Source organism: Lontra canadensis, unplaced genomic scaffold (assembly GCF_010015895.1).
Source record: "Lontra canadensis isolate GAN:19392208 unplaced genomic scaffold, GSC_riverotter_1.0 scaffold49, whole genome shotgun sequence".
NCBI lineage: Eukaryota > Metazoa > Chordata > Mammalia > Carnivora > Mustelidae > Lontra > Lontra canadensis.
Genome location: NW_022631043.1, coordinates 11,356,318 through 11,377,828, shown reverse-complemented (window position 1 = coordinate 11,377,828; position 21,511 = coordinate 11,356,318). Strand labels below are relative to the sequence as shown.

At 51.4% G+C, this 21,511-nt stretch overlaps 1 long non-coding RNA gene across 3 annotated transcripts in view; it reads left to right on the top strand.

Moving 5' to 3' along the window:
- The window catches only part of LOC116877048, a 154,763-nt gene that overhangs the window by 117,454 nt on the left and 15,798 nt on the right, over positions 1-21,511 (top strand). For all 3 annotated transcript variants that reach the window (XR_004384517.1, XR_004384519.1, XR_004384518.1), the window contains one exon: positions 11,142-11,291. This is a non-coding gene — a long non-coding RNA (uncharacterized LOC116877048). The remainder of the gene's footprint in view (positions 1-11,141; positions 11,292-21,511) is intronic.

Below are 21,511 nucleotides of genomic sequence, written 5' to 3'. Positions count from 1 at the left end.
TGCATTGATTTGTTTTGCTGTAGTGGTTCTCTGCCCCTGTACCCCACTACCCACCACTGGAAATAATATGTCTTTGTCTCCGTATTGTTATCACAGTCTGCTTGCATTCCTTCCGCCATGTCAGCAGGGCTGTTGGAGAGTGAGCAGGCAACCTGGCAACATCTGGGTAGTGAGATCTGGAGGGTAGAGCTCATTGCAGTTTTAGCATGCGTACCAGCTGGGCTAAGGAGCCCACGAAGACGGGGAGCCCCCAGCCAGCACAGATTCTCGGTCCCGGGCCCTTCATCTTGTGCCTTCGTGACACTTTCTGAGAGGTGACGACACGCAGCCCCTGTGTTCACACCGGAGCACGAGATCAGGGCTTGCAGTGAGGTTCTGTTGGCCAGTGAGAGAGGGGTGCAGTCTGCTCCAGGGCAGAGAAGGTGCTAGGCGGTTCGGTGAATACCCACTGTGCCCCCAGGCTGTCTCAAGGCCTTCCCCATAGGCTGTCCCATTAAGCCCTGCCTCCCCCTCTCAGGCAGACGTTTCACCCCTATTTCTCAGGTGAAGCCCAGAAACTTAAGTATTTGCCAAAGCATTTACCTAAGGGGCAGAGGAGCTAGGGTTCACCTGGGATCCTGCTGACTCCTCAGACCCTCCTTTTTGCTCTCTGAGCAGCTCGCTGATGTTATAAAAGGCAGTTCAGATGCTTCACTGGGAAATGGGAGCAATGTAAAATATAATGGACCTTACCTATTTACATTAATTAAATGAGGAAACAAGTTCAACATTGCCCTCCATTGCTGTAATGAGGCCAGAGGACAGCAGGTGTGTGGATGGGGTGCCTGTGGCAGTTGGTAGGATGTTTGGAATGGGTTTTGTTAGTGTAGTATGCAGAAATACCTTGATGGCGTCTGCATCTTTTCATGCCATTACCTCATTTGCCAGTTGTATCCTAAGGGGATAATTCAAAGGAAGAAAAAAAGCCTATTTTGTGCAAATGTCTATTAAATCATGATTTTTTTTTTTGATGATGGAAAATGTCAAACATCTAGGAAAGTAGAGAGACTGCTATAATGAACACCTATATACACCCCTTCCCCGTTTTAACAGTTACAAACGTTTGCTTTATTTACTTCATCTTTTTTATTTCCAAAGTATTTTCAAGTAAATGATAAAACGTCATGATATTTCATTTCCAGATATTTCAGAGTAACTTCAGTCATGTTGATGAAAAGTTGAAACCAAACTTGACTGAATGGAGACTATTGAGGTAAATATGATCACCCACCTGGTCCAATATTTTGAGACCCTTAAAATTATCATTTTGAAGTTCCTATTACAAGCTTTCTTAGAGCTCAACACTTTGCCTTTTTATAGGACTTACCATAGTTCCGAATAAGGTCATTGTTTGGTTGTTTAATTAAGGTCCGTTTCCCTTACTTCTTTGGTGGTGACAGTGTCCTTTTTGCTCACCATTTTGTCTTGACTGCCCATGAAGGTGCCTGGCAGATAGCAGGTGTAAAATGAAATTGGTTGAATGAGTGCCAAATGAGCATTTTGAGATCCTCAAAATGACATCTGAGTGATGCAGGCAGAGCACATCATCTCACATGAGTACAATGTGCAAATGCGTGGGCATGTAGATGACTTCCAGAAAGGCCACTTTGGGAATTTCAAGTTTTCATGCCAGCGTGATGGGAGATACTGGCTAGATTTGCTTTCCTGCTATGGTTTCCGTCATGTGGTTGTAAGAATGCAGAGTCCATCAGCCACCGCCCTGCATTCCACTTACTCTGTGCGGTGCAGGAGAGAAGGAATGGGGGCCTGCCGTGGGAAGCCTCGGCTTCGAAGCTCCCACTTCCCTACCACACCGTGGGTCTCTGGGCAAGCACCGAACCTCACAGAGCTGAGATCCTGCAGCTTGCAAGTGTGGGAGTGGTTCCCGCTCCTCTGCATTTCTGTAATTGGGTGTTGTCATGCACGGTGCACAGATATGGGCAAACACTGCAAAATGTTGCCTGAGCCTGCGCCTCCCAGCCTTCCCCACCACGGTGCTTGGCCCTGCAGCTGCCCTGATCCCCCCTGACAGAGAGCCCGAGAGCAGATCCACTGAGTGTACTGTGCAGTGAGGGTTGTCTTAGGTGTCCATCTGGAAATCCCTGCTGATTGTAGACAGGAAGGTGACAGCTAATTAACTCTGAGAGCTTCCTCCATGCTCACCCATCTCACTTACTGACGAGTCCATCAGTCATCCAGCGGTATTTACTGCACTAGGTCGGTGTGTTCATTAGCCCTTGGCAGCTGTCCACCCTGCCCAGACTCTGGATTTTTAAGTGGCACTGGAGTCTGTGGACATCTGGTCCTTGGGGTCAGAAGGGAGGATGAAGGTGGTTCAGCCAGGGGATGAGGGCCAGGATCATTACCTTCCAAGGAGAACTTTTAGTAGAGGAATCCTGGCTGACACTCCCCTCTCCTTTCTTCCAAAGGATCTACGCAGGATGTTAGAGCCCATGTGGGTTTCCCACAGTGGCCATAACAAAGCACCACAAACTTGGCTTACACAACAGAATTTCATTCCCTCACAGTTCTGGAGGCCAGAAGTCCCAAGGCAAGTCCCAAATCAAGTTAGGAAGACCCCAGTCTCCCTCCGAAGGCTCTAGCGGAGGATCCTTCCTTGCCTCTTCCTGGATTCTGGTGTAGCCAGGAATCCTATAGCTTTGGGTCCTTGGCTTGTGGACTCCATCCTGGACTTCTCTCCTGTGTGTGTGTTTGTGTGTGTGTGTATCAGTCTCTGCACCTCTCTCTCCTCCTAAGAGCACCAGTCCCTGGATTTAGGGTCACACTAAATCCCGCTATGACCTTATCTCAACACGATAGCATCTGCAAAGAGCCCATTTCAAGACAGGATCACATTCATAGGTACTCGGGGTTAGGATTTCAGAATATCTTTTGGGGGGATACAGTTCAACCCGTAACAGAGCCCAAAGCAAAAGCAGTACCTTTTGCTCCTGACTGCCAGCACTAGTCCCCGAAGGAGCTTTGCCTAGTGTGTGTAGAGATGGACAAATTTTTCACGTGGGACCTGGATGGGTCCCTTCTTGCTCATCATCCTTTTTGATTCTATAATAACTCTATCGTGCATGTGTTCAGGCTCACAAGACATACTTTTGGGCCACCTACTGTGAGCCCTCCCCTACGCCTGGTTCTGGAATAGAAGGATATAAAAGGCCAGGGATTTTCAGTTGGTCAGAAAGTCTGCCAGAAGCTACCCCTTTCTTTCCGGCCTATACACACTGAACAGCAGTCCCTAGTCATGGCCATCAGAAATGCCTTTGGCCACTGCCAGATGTTCCCTGGGGGGTGAGGGACAACAGCGTCCTCCATTAGGAACCACTGGTGTAGCCCAGCGAGGCCCCACCTTTGCAACTCCAGAAATCCCTTTTACTGATTCGCCCTCCTTCTTAGACAATTGTTTCAAATAAACAGACTTCACTTGTCCGGGAATCTTTTTCCCACCTTCTTACCTAAAACCCACTTTCTTACCTAAAAATAATCCACCCATTGGTGTTTCTGATCCTTGCAACTGGACTGAGTTAGTACTACATTCTGGCCAGTATCAAGCAAAGAAGCTTGACGTTTGGGGAGCTCTCTCGCCTTATTGAAAATGAAACAGAAGGTGCAGTTTCCGGTAGAATTTCTGACCAGTTGTAAAAGAGCCCAAATACCCGCAGTGACGAATCACTAATAGGAACTTCCTCCACCGCCTGAAAATCACGTTTTGGATCCAGTGTCTGTGGACGGTTCCTTAGAGCTCCAGATTTCTCCAGGAATCTCCATCCTGTCCCCCTCTCATGCACCTGAAGGGCGTTATTATTCAGTGCAGATTTACTCAGCGCTCGCCACGGGGCTGGTGCTTCTCGGGGTGCAGGGGTGCCGTGGGGAGCAGTGCTCATGGCCACGGCAGGAACAGGACCCGTGGTGACCATCAGGAGGCTGTGGAAACAGTCGAAATCCCCGCAGTGCCCAGTGCTGAGACAGAGGCGCAGCCCTTTGCTGGGCTCGAGGGAGGGGCTCTCTGGAATTGCAAGACCCTGTAAGTAATCAGGTCACCCTCTCACCGGTCTTCCTGTTCAGCCCTAGCTTCGTCCCCTTCAGAGCCCTGTTCCCACCAGTTGCCCCTCTAGGGAGAGTCTCGTCATGGCTTAGAACACGCTCTGTAGCAGACAGTGTCCTGCTAACCGAGAGGCGTTTCTGAGAAGGGGTGAGGGCCAGTCTCACTGGGCCCCGTGAGAGGAGGCCCCGGAGGGACCTTGGACCTCACCTCCTTGCCAGAGCACCCTGCTGAGTAGCTGGGCAGGTCCTCTGAAGGCAGCCTCACGCTCTGCAGGATGAAAGATGTTGATTCCTCTCTCTGTCCCTAAGTCTTCAGCTAAGGAAGGGACCATGCAGCCTTTGAACCTTTGTCCTCAGATCCTGTCAGAGGGGGAAGGGGCACAGGAGGATGGGAGGGGGTGGTCGGCTTCCTTGCCAAGCCATCCCACTGGTATCGTGCGTTTGCCCTTCCTCCTGGCCATGACCAAATGCAGTGTTTTCTTTCTGTGTCTGTTGCCTGGATCCCCCCAGCCGGGGATGTGCGAACCGGCCATCTCATGGCAGCGAGCGTCAGAGGTTGCCATGCACCTGTACAGGTTCTCACCTCTCCTCCTTCCCGCCTTCCTCCCTCAGCCCACCGTCCTTACCTGGAAGCCACTTGATTCTTCTCTTAAAATGCACTTCAGAGAACAAGCCACACCAGCTGCCTTTGGAAGTCTTTCAAAGACACGAATCCCCGCCTGTACCCTCCTCTCCTTTAGTCAGCACTGTGCATGGCTGCAACCTACATTGTCCTCCAGTTTCCGTACTAATGCCTTCAGGGTCCTCGCTTGGTTGTAAGGCCGGGTGGTGCTGGCTAGGCTTCAGGAAATGCCCCAGGTGGGCACTGCGAGATGGGCAGGCGTTCCCCCAGGGAAAAGGCAGGCTAGCCACAAAAAGCAGAAGAGAGTCAGGGATGAAATGGTTCAGAGGGGGTGGGGCAGGGACGTTGGCTCTTCTCTATTGAGTTGGGGCTATTGGAGGCTGCTGAACAGATCTGACTTGCATTTTAACTGGCTCATTCCAGCCACTCTGCTGAAAATTGACCAAGGGTGGCAAAGGTGGGAATAGGTAGACCAGTTAGGAGGCTCTGGCAGAAACCCAGGGTTTTTGAAGAAATCCAGGGAAGGAGTGACAATAGTGTGTACATGGTAGCAGAAGAAATCACAGGAAGGGATCAGATAAGAATGTATCACAAAAGTAGCATTTGCTGATGGCTTGGATACAGAGTATCAGATAAAGGATAATCCTAGGGTTTTACCTTGAGCAAGTAGAGAATGAAGTTCCGTTCATTCTTTTTAGGGAATCAGTGAGGGGATTGGGAATGCGTGTTTTGTTTGTTTGGCAGGTAGGATTCCACTCATTATGTTTGAGATGTTCATCAGACATCCAAAGGGAGATATTCAGGAAGTAGCTGGATATATGCATCTGAAATGTGAAGATTAACTTTGTGTGTCAGGGGGCTCCTTGACAGGCTCAGTCGGTTAAACGTCCAGCTCTGGATTTCAGCTCAGGTCATGATCTCGGGGTCTTCCCAGCCTCTATACCTCAGTGAGTCAGTTCCTTATTTACGTTTCTGTTGCTCTGAAGAACCCGGACTGATGCATGGAGTAAAAGAATAGTAGTTGGATGACGTATTTTGGAGTCCTATTACTTAAACCAAGAGACTGGTGCGATCCCCAAGAGGGCAAGTGTGAGCAGACAGGAGCAGACCACTGGGCTCTCCAGCACGTGTGTGTGTGTGTGTGTGTGTGTGTGTGTGTGTGTGTAATATATACTGACCACTTACTATGTGTTGACATCCCCCAGGACTAGGACTGTGTGTGTGTGTGTGTGTGTGTGTGTGTGTGTAATATATACTGACCACTTATTATGTGTTGACATCCCCCAGGACTGGTTGCTGCCCTCTATCTCCTTTATTGCTCTGGAAGTTTGGGAAATGATCCCCAGTGGACCTTTATTTATTATTTGACTGATCTGTTGCAATGTGTCAGCCTCCCTAGTGTTCTGGGCGTCGGCGTGGCACCCGGCTCTTCCTTCTCCTGTGTCAGAAATTGATTATTCTGGCATCTTCCTTCCCGGACATTTTCAGTTCCCCTGACCTCCCAGCCCCTCGAAGCCATTTTGTGTCTCCTGATACTGAGTAATTCCATTTATTGAAACATGTGGAGCCTCCTTACTGGCAAGTGTTGGTAAAAATAGTTCTGCAGCCCCAAGGGACAGGGGCATTTGAACTTGGTGACTTGAAAAACGTTTGGTGTGAATAATGAAAAGTGCAGGACCCTGCTGATGAATTTCCCTCACCCTCTTTGTTCCTTGTTTTTTGGGTTTTTTTGGGTGGGGGTGCGGCAAAATATTTAACCCGTATTTTCCAAGAACTCTGTAGGTAGGTTTCTGGGGACAATTGATTTTGGGGGAAGTATTGTTCCTCTGGATGTGGAACCCATGAAGCAAAGAATAACATTGAGCAAGAGTCCTCCTGATGACCAGGCCTGGGCTGATTATGGTGTGTTTGGGTCACCTGTGGTAGGAGGTATCCTGCTGCTGCCTGAGCTGCACTTTAACCCCAGAACCCTTGTTCTAGCCAGATGTCAATGGGTCATCTAACTTCTAAGGCTGCAACTGGTTCAAACTGGCAGCCAGAAGAGACATAGGTCTCTGTGTGAGGAATATGGAGTTCTGGTCTCCTCCTGCCCCTGGTTTGCTGTGTAACCTTGGGTAAGTCTCCTGTCCTCTCTCTGTGATGAGTTTGGGCTGGGTGATCCCGGAGGGATGAGATGGTGGCCAGAGGGAGGGTGCAGGCCTGAATAAGCACCCCCCCCCAGCACCCAGCTAGCTACTGTGTTGTGTGGCATCATGGCTGCAGAGTTAGTTTTTGGACTATGTACTGTAATGAAATTTCCTGAATTTTAGATGGGGACAACAAATTCAGAAATACAACATTCCCTGCGTGAAACCCGTAGCCAGACAGAGCCCATAGGTCCTCATTTACAGCTCAGTGAGAGGGCATTGTCCTTTACGTGTTACCACAGGCGGGGACCCTGGAGGTGACGGAAGCTCCTTCCAGTTATTTTGTCTTGAAATCAGTATAAGTATTTTCAGGGAGCTGGGGGAGCAAAGCTAGACTGGAAGCTGAATCACAAGATTGCTGTGGCCTAGAGCCCCGGAGAGAGGGTATGGCCTTCCTTTCGTCGTGGGCTGGGCGGAAATGTCGGCCTGAGGCAGTGGGCTGGGTCAGCTGATCTCTGTGGAATTCACACACCTCCCCCACGCCCCCCCTCCCCCCCCCCCCCCACCACCCCCACCCCCCACCACCCCCTCACCCTCCCCACCACCCCGCTCAAGCCAGCAGCCCTGGGTCTGCTGGCTTCATGGACTGCAGAGCATTCTGAGCTGCAGACCATCGAATATTTCAATATACTCATTCTTCACTGAACAATATCTCTTACAGGTCTTTTGTGGGTGTGTACCTATGTGTGTGTGTGTGCGTACACACACCACACACCCTTTGTTCTTTTTTAACTGCTGCATCGTATTCCATAGTTTTTTTCCAGCTGTTCTGTGGGCATTTTACTTTTATCCTCTTCTCCCTTTTATCTCTATTTCCCATGATTTCATCTCATAGACATTTTCTTTTTAACCCTACACTTCACACCTTCCTTTTCCCTTCCCTCTCTCCCTTCTTCCTTTTCTCTTTTCCTTGCTTCTATCCACCTGTGGATCCATTCATCAAACCTGCTGGGCCTACAGGTGCCAGGTATAGGGGCAGATCCCTGAGGCCTGGCCTTCAGGAGCTCCAATCCAATGGGAAGTCAGAGAAGAAACACTTCACGGTGAATCCCCAGAAGCAAGTTCTTCAATACTTTTTGTTTTTGTTTTTGCCTTTTTTTTTTTTTTTTAAGATTTCATTTATTTGAGAGACAGAGATCACAAGTAGGGAGAGAGGCAGGCAGAGAGAGAGAGGAGGAAGCAGGCTCCCCGCTGAGCAGAAAGCCCGATGCAGGGCTTGATCCCAGGACCCTGGGATCATGACCTGAGCCGAAGGCAGAGGCTTTAACCCACTGAGCTACCCAGATGCCCTGTAATGTTCCTGTTTCTAAGACGAGGGCCCTGAAGTTCAGGGAGGTGTAAATCCTGAGGCCGAGCCTCAGGCCTGGGTCTGCGATGTCCAACACCTCACCCTCTGCTCCTCCGATGCTGTTCTATTTGAGCCATAAGCTGAGGCCGGGTGCTGTGCCTAATTGTGTTTCTTCTGGTCTGCTGCTTATGGTGCGTAAACTGTCTCCAGATGCAGACGCTGTGCTGGGAAGAGGTGCGTGAGGGAAGATACCCTGGGTTGTCGTGCTGAGCTGTGGGCAAGGGGCCCGAGTGTTAGGAGTAACACTGTTCTGGATCCGGATGTGCTCCCCGCCTCTTAACTGCTGTGGGATCTGCGTTCAGTAACCAGCCTCTCAGAGCCACAGGTTCCATATTTGTAGGATGGAGCTAGTACCCTTATTTGGAGGGGACACTGAGGGTTTGAGATGTTTAAAGAGAAAACACAAAGCATGCTGACTGACGTGTAGTTGGCCAGCAGCGCGGGGTGGCTATTGTGTTGTCACATTTTAGTTCATAGTGTTGTATCTAAATGTTACTTCTTTGTTTGCCTTGTCTTTGTCCTTCCTGAGGGAGAAGACCAGGCCTTATTCATCTTGGCATCCCATGGAATCCAATGGGGGGCTCGATCCCAGCACCCTGGGATTGCGACCTGAGCCAAAGGCAGAGGCTTAGCAGACTGAGCCTCCCAGGCACCCCGCATCCCCACCTCTAACAAACCCAGTTCTTGGTACATGGTGGTTGTATGCCCACTTCAGGGTACACGCGAGAATGGATGCAAAACCAGGCATGGGCCAGGGGTCTGTTGGGGCCATTTCTGGCCAGTTGTGGAGGGACATGTTTCCTGGAGTCTTATCCCGGCTTGTCAGATCCAGGCCAGGACAACGGTCTGGTGGTTCCATTGTTCCCAGATAACATTTCCTATCTTAACGTCTCCCTGGAGCCGCCCTGGGCCCCACCCCGCCCTCCTGGCCTATCACTGATCCCCACTTGGACCCTGACAGGTTCCATTCCAGCCTGCCAGGAGCAAAGCTTTCATGTGGTCAGCACCACTCCTTGTCTCCTCCCCACCCTCCATTACAACAGTTGTGAAAGGAGGCATTTCTCTCTCTGGAACTTTCCACATTGCAGGGAGGACCTAGGAAATGTGAAATAAAGTTCTTTACCAGAGCTTGACCCTTCATGGTGTGACCTGTGTCTTCCTGCTTACACCTCACAGACACCTTGTCTGATGGGCAGATCAGTTCTTATCCCTGGCCTGCCGTGGACAAAGTTGAAGACAAAAGGCATGGGATCCCCAGTAGTATCGGTGGTTAGCGTGAGAGCCTACCCAGTGACCAGGTCTGTGCAACTCACCCACGCTTTTTCCACTGCATGTCCCTACGTGGTTGTTATTTGTTGGTGTTCTATGGCCTGCCTACTTCCAGAAGAGTTTTGACGGCTCTGTCATGGTCATCATGATCCAGGGCACTTTCAAGTTCGCTAGCTCAGTGTGGCATCCCCGGAAAAGGTAAGGCGCCCAGGCATTACCCTGAGCATTCGGAAGCAGAAACCTAGGGAGCCAGGTGCCTTTTGTCTCGGAGATTACCCAACTGAGGGTGGCGGCATTTTCCTGAACGCTGCCATGTTTCCCTTCCTTGTTCAGATCGGCCCTTAGATCAGTCGCTCTCAGATGGGGTGTAACGTCGGACTCACCTGAGGAAATTAAGAATCTTGTGGCAGGAATGCCCGGCTCCCGCATCCCCCAGCCCCCAAAGATTCTGACTTTGGAGTGAGGCCTGGGCACTGAGGTTACAACATCTCGCCAGGTGATTCTGTGGTGCAGCCGTGCTGAGAGCCCGTCTGACAGCACCTGTTACAGGGATGCTGGGAAGCTGATGAGAAACCAGTAGTCCTCAAAGTCTATTTCAGACAAGAGTTCCAGCCCTTCTTGAGCAAAATCAGGACTTAAGCCTGCTCACCTTTGCTCAGATTCAGGGCAGCTCATGTCTCCAAAGAAAGGGCAATGCTGAAAGAGGAAACAGGGGGAACAAGGACGATGGTAGCAGCCCCCCAAACTGTCATGTGTTGTGCCCCTGTCATGTGCCAGACACTGGTCTGAGCACCTTACATATACCAACTTTATCCAATTCACCGTCCACACGCTAGCACAAAGAACAGGCCTCTGCTGCTGTTACCCATTTCACAGATGAGAACACCGGACTAGATAAGCAACTTGCACAACCTGGCGGTGGCAGAGCTGGAATTTGAAGACAGATTGCTGGCTCTGGAGGCTACTGGTTTAACCACTATGTCTGCTGCTTTGCAGAATGACTTGGGAGTCGTGTATACTGAGTCCCCTGTGGCTGAGGGTCCCTTCATGGTGGTGATCTGTCAGTCTGTTGCTCAGCAGTTTCTGTGACTCCCATCACATCTGTAGAGGAAAGTGAAACTTCTTAACATAGCATGAGGGGTGTCCTTTACCGCCTGGCCCCTGTCCAAGCTTTCACACTCCATGTCACACATGATGTTAAGACATCTGAAAGTCCCCTCGCCTTTCTCTGCCTGGTGACCCCTACTCTTCAATACCTAGCTCAAATAGCCTCTTCTTTATGTTGTGTGGCAAGAGTCTGTGCCTCCTTTCTCTTTATTCCCAAAGCTCTTGGTCCCTCCCTCTATGACCATATGGATCACAGCCTTTCTCTCAGGACCCTAGTGGGTCTTGACTCCTTTAGAACAGGGAGGGGGTCTGCTGTACTCATGTCTGTGTGCCCCTCAGCATCCACGGCTGTCTTCAGTGGATATCAACCTCTAGGTTCTTCTTCATCTCAGCCAGGGAGATAAGTGTTCTTTATCTTCTGACTATCAGAGGATTTTCTGTTTGTAATGGATGATTTTCTTCAAGGTGCCTCGGGCTCCAAATGGCATAATTGATATTTACTGTGTTTTCCTAGGTTGTCAGGCTGTGATTTTAGCAGAGTCCTGAGCTCCTGTGGAGATTTGCCTCTATCCAACCTTGGGCTATCTGTATTCCTGAACATCTCTGGGCCCAGAAGGAAAAGAAGAATGCTGACCAGCTCTGGGGATGGCCTGAATGAGGAGAGGTTGGTGTGTTGCTTAGTGTTCAGCTTGATTCCAGAACGAACCCACCAGGGGCAGGAAGAATGGGGGTTTTTGGCAACCAGAAGTGGAAATATGTTTGTTTCCTCATGTGCTTTTGTGGAAATGGCAGGAGCTGCTCACCGAGGATTAGTAAGGCCCTGTTAGCAGAGTCCCACTGAGGTCTGAGAAGGGTGGGCATGCCAGGAGCCACCAGCTCGGCGATGCTCAGTGTCGAGACTTTGCTGCATAAGGAGAGAAAAAACGGAGTTTCTAAGGCACTGGGTGAATTCTAGGAATTCACCTGCCCAGGTGCAGATGGTGTGAATAGCATCTTCATCTCAATACGGCTGAAGTGGCAAGTGATAAGATGATTTATTTATTTATTGACACCTGAAGCCTCGTTTCTAATCAGATTACTGGATACATAAAGAAGCAGGAGAGTCTGACCCAAACTCCGGGGAAAAGAAAGTCAGCAGTTAACAGAATACAACTGAGCCAGTTGTGATTCACACTTGTGTGATCGATTCGTTTTTATTATCATTAAACAGACTTTATTTTTCAAAGCAGTTTTAGGGTCTGAGAAAAATTGGGTAGAAAATGCAGGGAGCTCTCATATCCACCCTGTCCCCACGGATGCACTATCAGCATCCCACACCAGACTGGGACGCTTGTTACAGCCGACAAATGCACGCTGACACGTCATCATCACGCAGAGTCCATAGTTTATGTTAGGATCCACTCCTGGTGTTGCCCCTTTTCCAACAAATGTGCATCAGGTATCTAGCATTGTAGTATCATATGCAGGCTTCACGGCCCTGAAGAAATTCCTCTGGGTTTCACCTGTCCATGCGTCTTTGTGAGACACCATCCTTAAAGCCCCTCAGTTTGGGATTGGGTCCGTGGAATGGAGCACTATGCAGTTATTAAAAAGAATGAGTGGCTTGATGAAGGAAAATGGAACCATCTTAAAACAATAATCAGTTTCAAAATGCACTCTCAGCCTTACCAATGTTGATGAAGCAAGGAGGGCCTGGAAGAGTGTGGGGTGTGCTAACAGCCACCTCTCCGCAAGGAGCCTCCTGTCCTTCCAGCACCCCCACTTACCATGTTCTGTCGCTCCCACCTCTCCACTGATCTGGGCCTCCCCTCCTCTCTCCCTTGAATTTCTGTGCCCTGCCAGGCTTCCTTGTCGTTCCAGATTGTAGAGACCCAGGGATAGGGAGAGGCTTGCAGTGGACCTTTGAAACGGACAAGTTGGGCACATCTGACCCAACTGATTAATTTAGTCCCAGGAGCCAGGCGACCCAGCAGCTGCACGCTGGTGAGTCAGATCCAATGGGGTCTAAGTCTGAGCTCTTGCTTGGCTGCCTGTGTGACCTTGGCCAGGTTACTTAACCTTGCTGAATCTCAATTTCCTGGTCTGTAAGAGGAGAATAAAAAATGCTTCTCTTGAGGTTGTCTTGAGGAGTGAGTAGCTTTGATAGCTAGCATAAGTGAAAGTGCCCTTTGAGGGGAGACCAGGGGAGAGTGTTTCCCTGTAGGGAGGAAAGTGAGGAGGGCCCCCTATTGTCCTCAGGTGCCCCAGCCTTCCCCGGGAAAATCCCCTCTGCAAGTCAGAGAGGTTAAAATTTGGCTCCTTCCTCTTTTATTCAGCGTACTTCTCTTGGCCGCCTAGGGTTTTCAGCTTAAGCAAATAAATTATCCTGCTCTGCTGGGCTCTGTGTTCTGTAGCCAGCCATATGTTTGAGCTTGATAGAGATTCTTATCGGGTGGGTAATATTACCCAGCGAGGGATGACATTTCTTATCAGAGGCCCTGAGGAATCAGAGATAGGAGCCCTTTCTTTTTACTGGCAGCAGGGCCTCAGTGTGTGGGGCTGGCAGGCAGGGCAGGAGGGGGGTGGCCGGGGGCTCAGGGTGGGCACATTGCTGTGTACCGGGCATCAGCTGGCCCCTGTCTCTTCCGCATGACAACCAGCCACTCCCAACAGCCTGCCTTGTCACTGGAAGTAGACCGTTGGGACATTTTTGCATATGATCGAAGCAGGGCAGGGCAGGCCAAGTGAATGAGGAAGGAAGGAGGGGATGTGAAGATGCTGGAGCAGCTGGGGGTAGAGACAGAGCACTGGCACCTGTGGGGCCTTACCCTTGACGGAGAGCCAGGTGGCCTCCTGCTGCAGAGCCCAGGCCTGGGGCCTCTGCCCCACGGTTCTACAGAGGGGAGGCAGCTCAGGCCCAAGTACCTGCCACAGTCTTGGCTGTGGGAGGGGTGAGGTGCCGCATGAACTCCTTGTCCCCCTCCAGATGCCCCCCACCCATCCTCCACCTTGTCCTGGCACAGAGAGGCTGTCCTATGTGGGTGCAACAGGATGGATGCCACACGGGGTTCCTGGGCCCTGTTTGGGAGGTAGGGTGGGTATTTGGGAGGTAGGGTAGGTGGCTTCTGTTTGGGAGGTAGGGTGGGTGGGCGGGAAGGGAGGAAGGTCAGTGTACTCGTTGGCTGCTCCTGCTGAGTCCCAGATGGATATGGGCAAGGTCTACACCAAAGGCCTTGCATCTGAGTCCTGATTCTGTCCCTTCCCCTGTGTGACATTAGACAAGTCGTTTACCTCTTGCGCCTAGGTTTCTACCCATCACATGAGGTGACACCGCCTCCACTGCGGTCTCTGGCCACTTTGGATCTCCGTGATTTCTGTGTCTCTCTTTTGCCCTGATATCTGGAGGAAGGGGCACTGAGGGGTCCCCGAGGGCCCAAAGCCAGAGCTCACTGCAGATGAAGCTCCAGGGTGGGTAGAGGAGGTCAGAGGTGACCACATGATTTGGGGATTGCAGGCTCTGTTTTGGACACATGCGCAGAGCTCTTTCCCTCCTGATTTTTGGGAAGTCCTGCCCTGTGCAGCCCTGCTCTGCAGTCATAATCTTGCCATCATCAGAAAGGGAAGGAGAAGTGGTTTCTCCCTCTCCCTGGACCTGTTCCAGCTAGCAGTCCTGCCCCTGCTTCACTTCCTTCCTGTTGGCCCCAAGTCCTGCTTTCTTCCGTCTCTCCCCCGCCTCTCCAGTCCCGCCCTCTGGTGAGGCGTGCTGAGGCTCCCTGTCTCTCTCCTCACCTCCTGATAGCAGGTCCGCTTTCTGAAAACACCGCTCAGCCTTTGTCCCTCTCCGATCAAAGACAGTCATTCCTCCTATCACCCATTAAAGCTCCCCTCAGTCTCACCCCACCCTGTGATGCTGTGCTGGTCACCTCTGTGATGATGCCTCTCATGCAGGGTCCATCCCTGTCTTTTGAACCAACCACTATCTTCCTTTGACTTTTGTACCTGATCCTGTCATGTCTCCTCCTGAGGGGACCACAGACAGGGCTGGGCTCCTCCCCTGCTCTACCAGCTCCTTGCTCTGTGACGGTGGGCTAGTCACTAAACCAGACTGAACTTTAGTGTCCTCAACTGTGACATGGGCTGTGAGCTCCAGCACCAGGGTTCTTTGGAGAAGAGTCCCTCTGGGGCTTGCCCAGGGACAGGTGTTTAGTGAGTGAGGGGTCCCCTCTCTCTAACTGGCTGCCCCTCAGCTTACCCAAACCTTGCCTCTGCTCAAATTCCATTCCATCATTCACTTTCCCTCTGGGCTCTTCTGCCTTGAAGTCAACTTCCTCTGTTGGAAGGACTCCATCTTAGTGCCTCCTGTCTGGACAGCCAGAATAGACCTTGTCTCTTTCTGCGTGTGTCTGACTTCCCAGCATGACGTAGATTGCTCTAGGGCATTGGCTACAGTACATCCTGATTCTCAGCTTGGCCATCGATTCAGTGATTGAGCAGTTGACTCCAAGGGAATGGAGGAGAGTCATTTGTTCTTCGGTTGAGTGACATTTGACTGAACGCACATCTTGTAGTAGGTCTGTTCTTGGCACTGGAGTTGGAAGGAGGCGTAAAACGGAGACTGTCCTTATGGAGCCCGTCCTCTAGTAAGAAGGTTGCCTTACCCAAGAGTCTGTGGCAGTCATGGACTACAGACCTGGAGAGACGTTGTCCCTCCCCATGGGCAGCTCAGAACCTGATGTGGGTTGGGGGGTGTGGGAAGAGTTCCATGGCCAAGGAGATGATGCCTCCCTTCAGGTGAATGCCCCCATCCCCCAGATCAGAGCATGGGGTCCCCTCTCGAGATGCCATGAGTAGCCTTGTCAAGATTGAGACTATCCAATCTGCAGATTCTCCTTGTCATGGCCTCCCTTCCTACGATGGAGGGGGAGAGCTCCAAGGTCAGCAGCACTTTGCATCATGGACCTGGCACAGGCCTTGTTAGATGAAGTCCTCCAAGAGGGGTGTTGTAGAAGGTTCCAACCCAAATGATCATGATGTTGCCTTGAGTATTCATGACAGCTTTTCCCTGGCCAGCGCAGTGGGAGGGAGCCAGCAAGCTGACCATCCTGGCTGACTGACTTGGGGTTTCTCTCCTTGTGAGCCTCAAGCATCTGGGGTTTCAGTTGAGTTTATTTTTTATCCACTACCTACTTTCCTACCCAAATAATCCTCATCTCCCCATAGCTCATAGCTAGAGCTTCCAAATTCAACTCCCGGATTCATCCTTGTCCCACTGCAATCCCATCTGCACTTGGCAACCAGCACGATCTTTATAAAATGTGAATCAAATTGTGTCTGCCCCACTGAACATACCAAGGACTTCCCATTTCTGTTCTTGGGATAAAACCCCAAATCCCCCATGGGGCTCTACATGAATTGGCCTGGATTTCTCTCCTTGCTCACTGTTCTTCAGCCACACTGACCTCTGCTGAGTGATACATCCTATTCCTGCCCACCTCAGGGCCTTTGTACATGCTGTGTCTCTGCTTGGAATGCTCATTCCCTCTATTTTTGCATGCTTTCTCACTCTTCACCACTCCTGTTGTTTCCTCCCACTATTCCTTGCTTTTCCTTCCTAGTGTGATCTATCATGATACATTTATTTGTGTTTATTTCACATCTGTCCTCCTTCATGAGACTGTACTCCTGAAAATGCAAAGATGGGGTCAATTTCATCTACCGCAGCAAGAACAATGAAAGCCAGTACTTTGATCATACTGACCATGTGCCAGCCATGGTTCTAGGTGTGATGTTTACCCAGCCACTTAATCCTCATGAGACCCTACTGACATATAGATGCTGTCACTGCCTTCATTTTACAAATCAGCAAACTGAGGCACAGAAAGGTTAAGTAGTACAGCCCAGCTGCCCCATCCGGTAGATCTTAAAACCAAACCATGGCTCCAGGGTCCTTGCTCTTAACCCCTTTGGCAGAGCCTGCTGGTGCTTCCCCAGAGGGGATGCTCAGTGAATGGATGGACTCGTGAATCAAAGGGCCAGTGTCCCATCTCTCAGGGAGGTCCTCACTGTAGTTTCTGTGCTGGGCCCAGGGATGGTGGCACGGTCAGGGGCGGAGGGACCTGGAATGAGCCCAGAAGACCTGGACTGCAGTCAGGGTTCCCCTATAGTTACTAACCGGGGACTGTGGAAAACCTCTCACTTCCCTGAGCTGGGATGTTCTTATCTCGGACTTAAGCAGTGCTGTCGCCCTTGCACAGTGGTACAGGAGCATCGGGAGGTGAACAAGGGCTCATACATGACCCACAAAGTCTTCACTGTCCTTGCCCTCCTAGTGGGCTTCTTGTCTCTGGGGAGAGTGCTTCACACCCCTTTCAGGTAAAAGTAGCTAGGAGGGAGCAGACCCCCCTCCCCAGCAGGGGATGGCCTGGCTGGATGACAAGGATTAGGGACGTAGTTCCTGGAGGACACAGAGGGTGGTCCCCAAGCCTCCTCTCAGCCTTAGTATGCCCTCGCCATAACTGGAGTGTTCGCTGACTTCAGTTGCAGGGCCAGGTGTGGTGGGCTTCTGGTGACCACACCCCCTGCCTATGCCACAAGGCTGAAGGCCCCCAAGAGTGTCTGGGTCTCTGGATAGGACGGTAAGGAACTGTGACCCCAAATGCCCAGAATCATTGGTGTGACTTTCTGACCCTTTCCAGGAATTCCCTGCCTGTGGCCTTCAAATAAAATTTCTCTGCAATGTTGAATTCTAAACATCGCTTTGCTCTCCTCCTCTCTCCTGATCGCCCTCCTTCCAGCTTCCTCTCTCCGGCTCACTCCTCCTCCCTCGGCTCACTCCTCCTCCCTCGCTCCCTGTCTCCACCATCCCCCGCCCCCATTATGTGGCTAATCCTTTCTCTCTGCATCTCTCACCGCCCCTTTACCTCATTCTGGCCTTCAGATACACAACTTTACAAGGAGCCCACATGCCGGCTTCTTGCAGACTGGCCTGTCGAGCAGCTGGTCCAGCCCCTCCAAGGCAGGAGGAGAAGGACGTTTGGTCCTGTGACGGCCACGGACAGCTGGCTCATCCTGAACGCTGGTTCCCTGTGCACCTCGTCCCTGGAAGGTGGTTTGGCCCCAGGCCTGGCCCTGACAGCAACTGCTGATGAGACCAACAATTCAGCCTGGCTGTACTTTCAATGGGCAACCTCTGACACTGTCTTCTTACTTCTGGAGATCACTGCAAACCACCCCCCTCCTGGAGGGCACCCCCTCCTGCCCCAGAGACTGTGACATTTAGATCCATGGTGTCCTAGCTCCCTCACTTAGTAGGTCCTTGACCCATAGGTTCTTCTGAAGTTTCAGAAGCCAGATCGGATTTTGATCCTGGTTGCATTATTGACTAGCGGTGGGATCCTGGATGAGACTCTGTGCCTTGGTTTCCTCATTTGTAAACTGGAACGCTGACAGTAGTGCCTTTCTGTGGTAGATGGAACAGTCCCAGTGCTTTCCTCCCTTATCATCAAATTAACACGTGGACTCTGTGGCCGTGGCCGTGGCCTTCAGGTGAGCAGGGGCAGTCCTCCTCGCAGTGACATCCATCTTGGCTATGTGACTTGTTTTGGTCTATGGGGTGTTAGCAGCATAATGGGAGTGGAAGACACAAATTGTACGAGGTTGGGCTTCTTTGCTTGCATGGTTTTCATGGTGACAAGGTGCCTCTGACAGCCTCCAGTCCACAAAGGACAAGAGACATGGAGCAGATTCTGAATTCACACCTCGTATGGAGCTGAGTGCGGACATGCCCGCCTGGTACCAACCAGCCCCCAGCTGACAACAGACATGTGAGTGAGAAAGCAGTGCTCGTTGTCGTTTGCCCAGAGTTGGGCTGTTTTGTCACACGGCATCCTTGCAGCCACAGTGGATACCATTAGGTCACTTCATAGGGTTATTGTAAGAATGTTAATTAACTGAGTGAGTTGGTTCACATATTTGGTTTCCTTTGCTGCTGTAACAAATTACTACCAACTTAGTGTCTTCAAGTAGCACGGTGTATTATCTCACAATTCCACAGGTGAGAAGTCCAGCTCAGGTCTCACTGGGCTAAAATCAAGGAACACAGGCCTGCCTCCTTCTGCGGCCCCGGGGGATAAGTGTTCTTGCTTCTCAGAGCGGGCGACCTAACCCCGTCTGTGCTTTTCTTGCATAGTCACGTCTAACCCTGACTGCTTCTCTCTTCTGCCTCCCTCTCCCATTTTTGGATGCTTCTGATTATATTGGGCCCACAGAAATCATGCAGGATAATCTTTCTATTTTAACATCCCCACATTCACTTTCTTTTCCTCTGCCACTTGAATTTGCGTTTGCCAGGCAACTTAAATAGTCACAGGCTTCAGGGATTAGGGTGTGGGCCGCTTCAGGAGGTGGCGAGTCTGCAAACCACTACACGCCTGGCACTTACAATGGGGCTTTTCGTGCTCCAAGGACTTTCTATCCACTGGTATGATTGTCGGCCTCAGCGTTCCCATTCGTGAGGTGAGATGAGAGGCGCTCTCATCTGACGCCCACACAGGCTCCTCAGGCAGGCTTTGTTGGGCTGGGCATGGAGAAATATTCCATCCCTTGGTCCTAGGTGAGTGGAGACAGTGGGTTTAGGAGACAGGAAGGGGGTGAGGTCAGTTTCCTAACTGGCTTTGGAGCAGCCCAGAGGTTCTCCAGGGTGATGATAATGCTCCTGATTAATTATCATAGCAAGTCTCCTGTTGTCCTCACTGTCCGTCAGCATAGCCCCCTGCTTGGGACTGGCTGAGCGACCAGAAGGGCTGGGGGAAGTCGCAAGGGCCAGCCCCTATCTCCACGTGCCCAGCTGGTTCCGTCCTCGCACTCGACAGGTCCTTCTGATCTTCCCACATACAATGGATTACAGGGAAAAAGAAACTTCCTGGCCTGCCTGATACCAGCTCGGAGGAAGTCACTGGCTTCAGTGGGACAAGGAAACAAACCCCAATGACAGTGATAACCTCTTGCCAGTCTTCTGCGTGAATGGAGAAGCTGCTGGGTGGCTGCAGGACACGTTCAGAGGTGTTGGTTGAGTGTGAGTTCTTACAAAAGGGGAGTTTGAATTCAGTATGTTAGCACAGAGTGGGAACAGGGTGGGACTAGCCAGTAGGAGAGATGCCCAGGCTTAGGGGTTCCTGGGTTTTGGAGGTTCCATCGGAGACTTACTGTATGGCCACCAGAAAGCAGGGACGGGCTCAGCCCCACAGTCTTTATGGTGGCAAAGTGGTGTTCCCTGGGCGTCCCTCCGTCAAAAGTAGATGCTAGGCAACGACTGGTGCAGCATCCAAAGCCACAGAGAGTCATGGACAGAAGTGGACGGTTCTTTGGACATCACCAAGCTTGCTTTGGGGACATGAGGCCCAGAGAGGTGACATATAGTCCACAGTCACACGGCTGTTTAGGAGTAAGCCAGGTCCTAGAACCAACCTCAGGTCCTTCCCTCCTTTTCCACGGGGCCTTCCATGCTGCCATCTTTGTTCCCGTCCCCTGTTGAGGGAAGCACCTCCAGTCTGCCTCAGCCCTGCAGTTGCCCTCTCCTCCAAGCTAGTTCCATGGCGGCTTCCATGGCCAGCAGCCTTTTGCCACATCTGTGAGGCATCCTGCCGTTCCACGTGACAGACTCTGACAGCAGGGCTCCTTTATTTTGCTATCTATGCACTCCATGATGGTACAGCATCACTGTGGGCCAGGAACGTGGGGTCCAGCTTTGCCAGGCGAAGAGGTTCAGGGTAGGGGGAATGCAGTGTCAGGGTTTCTTTTGTCTGTCAGCTCAGTGGGCCATGGTGTCCACCTCCAAGTGAGTGTGCACACGCATGCTATGACTTCCCTTCCCTGGAGAAGCCTGAGTAGTACCCGCAGGGAGAACGAGACCGATGTGGGTCCACGTCTAAGAACCGCCACTGCCTGGGGAGGCTTATTTGCTCACATCACCGGGCTTTAGTCTCTTTGTGGGTAAGTTGGAAACAGTATGAGCACATGCTAGGCGAATGAGCAGAGATACAGACAAACAGGACAATAAACACAGAGAGCTTCCTAGGCTGTCTGGTATTGTGCTCAACAAATAACATTGCTCATTGTAAAATTTATACTTGTCTGAGAGCCCCATAGGTACATGACCCAGTTGTCTGTACGGTAAACCACCCCCGACCTTAGTGGCTTAAAACCAGGACTGTTTATCCTTCTCGGTCTTGTAGGGTGGCTGAGCCCTGCCAGGAGTTTCTTCGACCACACTCGGAGTCTGTGTGGTTGCGTTCCCGGGGGAGCTCTGTGAGGCTTCCCTCACACAGCTGGGGCCTCTGCTGGGATGACAGCAGCACCTGGGGGCTCGCCCTTTCTCTGCCATCTCACCATCGTCGTCCAGCCCGACTTTCTTGACACCGCGGCAGCTGGATCCCCCCCAGTGCCTCGTGTGAAGGCCGCCTGGTCTCCTGGGGCAAGGCGCAGAATGCACAGGACCTCACTCCCTTTCAGTTCTCCTGCTCAGGGGGTCCCAGGTCAGCCCAGATTCCGGGGCAGGAGAAATCAAGCCTGGCACGGGATGGGGAAACAACACGCATGGACAGAAGTGGGAGAGGTTCTCGGCCACCCGCACTGGACACCCCAACCCCAGCGCACAAGTTGCTTTCAGAGTTGATGACTCTCAACTTCGATGGCTTCCGTCCTGGCTTATCTGTGATCATCTAGTGAGTCTCAGCAGGGGCTTGGGGACGGCCATCTTGTTTCAGAGCCTGCCTCTGCCGCAGACTAACTGGGTGACAAGTTTCCTGTTTCCACGACTCAGTCTCCTCTTCAGGAAGATGGGGACGATACTGGTACTAAAGTAGAGCTTGTGTGAGGATATGCCTGTGTGTACGCACGCGGGTGTGC